Raw genomic sequence first — 4,746 nt, forward strand, 5'->3', positions numbered from 1 at the left:
TTTTTTATTTTTTAGTTAAAAAAAACTGATTACAAATCTACACACAATATTCATTATTTTTTTTCGTTTTGTTTTAAATAACTAATTAAAAACATTTTTTTGATTTTTTTAGTTGTAAATAGAAAATAAAAATTAAATAAGCTATAAAAACAACAAAAAACCGTAAGCAAGAATGGCGGCAATGTATAGGGCAATCTCCCACCGCTGCAATCTCCATAGCCGGATCGCCTCCCTGCCAGGATAATCATCATTAATTACTTTCAAGATAAGCTTCACAGTTCTAACGATTTTCAGGGTTCTTGCTTTCTTCAGCTTTTCATTTATTTGCGCCAGTTCATCGGTCAACCTCAAAGCCTGGATTTCTGCTTGAGCTTCAGCTAATTCACGATCCTTATCTCTCACTTCATTTTCAAGCCGATTAAGTTCAACCCTAACTGGATCAGAGGCATGTAAATAGTGAAAGACGTTATCCCCCTCTAGACTGGGCCTTATCGGGTTTCTCTTCTTGCCCCCCTTGACATCCCTTCTAAAAGACGCTGAAGGCGTTAGCGAAGACCCCAAAGAAGCCAGTTTAAAAAATAGAAAACATTCATTTATAAAAAAATTAAAAAAATTTAAATAACATTTAATTTTAATTTTGGTTTAAATAAAAATTTCCCATATAATAATAATATATATCATACATATATATATTATTAAAAAAATTGAAAAAAAATTAAAAATTTCAACACTAACCATTTGTTTTTCTTTTTCAATTTTCTATTTTTTTTTTTCTTCTTAGCTGCTCGCTGAGGGCCTCAACCATTCTCGTCTGTACTACAGGCATTGAGTCTGGGAAGTCATTTTTTTGGCGAAGACATAAAGTAGGAAGAGATTAATAATTGATGATGAAGGGTAAAAAGGTTTATAATGCGATACATTGCCTGCACGTGCTCACGCTCATTCTCAATGCTGTTGCTGGGCGATTTGCCAACCCGCATATGGAGCAGCGGCGGCCCGGATTCTCATATAAGCTCCATTGCTTGCCACAACAGCGCAGTTTTGGTGTCTCAAGCGTTTCATTAAGCTTCATTAGCACGACTGGAACAAGCTGCATTACTATGGGTGCAGTCTCTTCGGTCGAACATCTTATAACTTCATTCAACGTCTCAAAAACAGATACCCTAAGCCTAGAATCAATTGCATCTTCCCTGTGGGCTGCAGCAAGAAAATAATGTACAGTGCGTGAAAAGAGAGTGGAGAAGAACTCACTGCTGCGTCTCCATATCCCTGGGCCAGCAAAATACAAAGCACCGCAGACATTGGAGAGAATGGGCGGTAGATTTGATTGCATGATTGTCGGAGTCTCCACTGCCGGACCATGGAGAAACTCAAAATTCTTGCCAAGTGTCCAGGCCGTGAATTGAACCAAACGCATAATTAGCCGCTTCCCGGCATTGCAATTGAAGAAGAATCGTAACAAGCGCAAGGAGACGAATGAATCTATGAATGGTTTAAATAGTGTCCAAAGTTTTGTTTGCGCAAAATAGCCAGGGTTTGATCTTGATTTTTAGTTGTGTAATACTGAAGACTGATCCCGAAACGCTTGGAGGAGGCAAATGCGGCTTTGAACGGTCTGAACAGGTCCTTGTGATTGCTGGTTCGGTTAACCTTGTAAAGCTGGAGATAACAGGTAAATTTGTGGCTAGAGTTTGATGAGATTGGGGTTTGAAGTTTCTAGGTTTTGGAGGTGAGCGACCAAGATCCTGAAGCAGCCCTCATGAAGGACTTTTACAGTCGCTCGGGGAAAAAGACCTCTTGAGGGACTCGAATGCAAAGGCCCCAACTCTCTATGCCTTTTCACTGAGCGCAATGCTTGTTTTTGAACCTCTGCCAAATGATCTTCCAATTCAAAAATGTAATGTTTAAACTTCTCATATTCAGGATCAGACTCCTCAATTGGCTTTTCTTTGCCAAGCACAACATCACTTACCTTGGACTGTACATCCTTAAATATTTGCATAAAGTCACTGGTTTCCAAAGATCCTACTCGCTCCATTGCCTCTTCTTCCGCCTGTAAGAAATGCTTCAGATCTACACTATGTTGCAGTTGTGAATGAGAAGCAATTCGATTTATAAAGACATCCAAATATCATTTGCACGCTGTGCCTGCCATTTTGCGAATTCATGAAACACAAAACCTAAATCAAGTGTTTTCTCTTCCTGGAAGTGTAAGATTTCATCATCCATTAATCCTATGGTTGTCTCTAATTGTTTAGTTGCTTCCTCACTCTGAGCTTTAACTTCTCCATAATTTCCCCGGCAACGGCGCCAAAATGTTGGGCAATTTATTGGACTTAAATTGCTGCATAAATTATTGACCAGGGAGACTCGTGAGCTTGTGATGGTGCCGGAAAAATATATGCAGGAGTAGGCAACTAACTCTATGTCTAACTAAATTATTTAAGATTCAATACAATATGCAAGGGAAGAGGCTCCTAACTAAGGAGGTCCTGGTTGTCCTTCCCTACAGTATCATAGAGAAATCATTGATTACATGAAACTAAAAAAACTTAAAATGAAAACAAGAGAATGAACTTAGTTATTGTTTAGATTCAAGTAGAGAGAGAGACTAACTTAGTCTCTTGATTGTCCTCTCATGTACTAATCCAAACTAAACTAAGAGTCATTCATGAGCATAAGAAATGAAATGACTTGAAACATAAACAGAAAAGAATGAATTTCAATTACCATATAAATCAATGGAGAGAGAGCCTAACTTAGACTCTTGGTATCTCCTCATATGATACTTGAAACGTAAAAGAAAAAGAATGAATTTCAATTATCATACAAATCAAATAGAGAGAGAGAGTCTAACTTAGACCCTTAGTTGTCCTCTCATATGCTGATTAGATTCTAATTTAAAACTCATTCATCAATCACAAACAAATCCTCAAACATCTAAACAAGTAAATGAAATAAGATCTAATATGAAATAAAAAATTTCTCTCATCCTTTTAGAGTGAGCTCAATTCTCCTAAGAACAAGACAAATTATTCCATATACTACATTAAGGAAAATTAAATCTAAAACTACATAATGGAAATATATGTAAAAATTATATCTACAACTACATAATGAAAATATGTGTAAAATGAAGCTTTATTCTATTCCATCATCAGTTGGATACAATGCTCTAAGAGTCCTCCTCTTTGGAATGGAGGAGGTGCTCATATTTATACAAAAACTAAGATAACAACCTCATAAATGTAGACCCACTATTCTCTCCTTTGACCCACATATTTCTCAACCAATGATGACACATAACCCTATCCTCCATGATCTCCTCCATGAAGCTTATCTTTTCAAATTCGAATTTGATCATTAATGGCCACATAAAGATGCCTTGGAAGCTTCCTTGGAACCTACACATGTCACCAAAACAACCCACTTTCCATATATAAAGTAAAATATATTATTTTCTAATATTTAATCAAGAATTTCTCTCAAAAATGCTTAAAAATAAACAATATTTGGAAAATATAAATGAGACCCATTAATGGTGAATAGTAGGGAAAATGGAGTGACAAGGTGATGAAGAGTGAGCGAAATAATGGAAGCATAAGTGAAAAATGTATGGTAATGAGTGCCATTTTTGGAGCCCAACACTCCCAATATGAAAACCAATCATGGTGAACCATGGTCTAATGTCACATTATGACAAAGATTGCCTGAATATAAAAATCAACCATGGTCAACCATTGTTAACCATGGTTGTTTTAGGGTTTATAATATTTATCTTAGAGTTTATATATCTTGGGTTTACAATACTAATCCCTTGGGCTTAATACTATTCCCTTTGGTTTTTAGTATTAATCCCTTAGGTTTATTAGTGCCTTGGGTTTATAATATTATTGATTTACTAGGTTCATTAATCACTTGGGTTTATAATATTAATCCCTTTGGTTTTGTGATTGACCATGATCAACCATGGTCACATTGTAACAAATTATCTCATGGTCAAACGCCACATTTTGGCAACCATGGTCAACTATTTTCCAACCTCGCATTGTAACAAATATTGTCTCAATATGAAAATCAACCATACTATGGTCCAATGTCACACTGTGATAAAGATTCTCTCAATATGAAAATCAATTGGTTTATAATATCAATCCCTTGGGTTTAATAATCTAAGGATTATCTCAATATGAAAATCAACCATGGTCAACCATGGTTAATCATGGTCAATCATTGTCAATTATGGTTAATCATGGTCAATATGAAAATCAACCATGGTCAATCATGGTCCACCATCTTATTTTGACAAAGATTGTCTCAATATGAAAATCAACCATGGTTAGTCATCGTAAATCATGCTCAATAATGGTTAATCATGTTCAACCATGGTCCAACATTACATTGTGATAAAGATTATCTCTATATGAAAATCTACCATGGTCAACCATGATCAATAAGCATGGTCACATTGTGAAAAATATTGTCTCATCGTCCAATGCTGCATTGTGACAACCATACTCATCAATGGTCAATCATGGTCAACAATGGTCTAATGTTGCATGGTGACAAAGATTGTCTCAATATGAAAATCAATTGTGGTCAAACATGGTGAACCATGACCCAACGTCACATTGTGATAGAGATTCTCTCAATATGAAAATCAATCATGGCGAACCATGGTCTAGCATCACATTGTGACAAATATTGTCTCAATATGAAAATCAACCATGGTCAATCAAGGTTAAC

This window comes from Pinus tabuliformis, chromosome Q, assembly GCF_031772625.1.
Source record: "Pinus tabuliformis cultivar Carrire ecotype Pingquan chromosome Q, CPIR1, whole genome shotgun sequence".
NCBI classification, from domain to species: Eukaryota; Viridiplantae; Streptophyta; class Pinopsida; order Pinales; family Pinaceae; genus Pinus; species Pinus tabuliformis.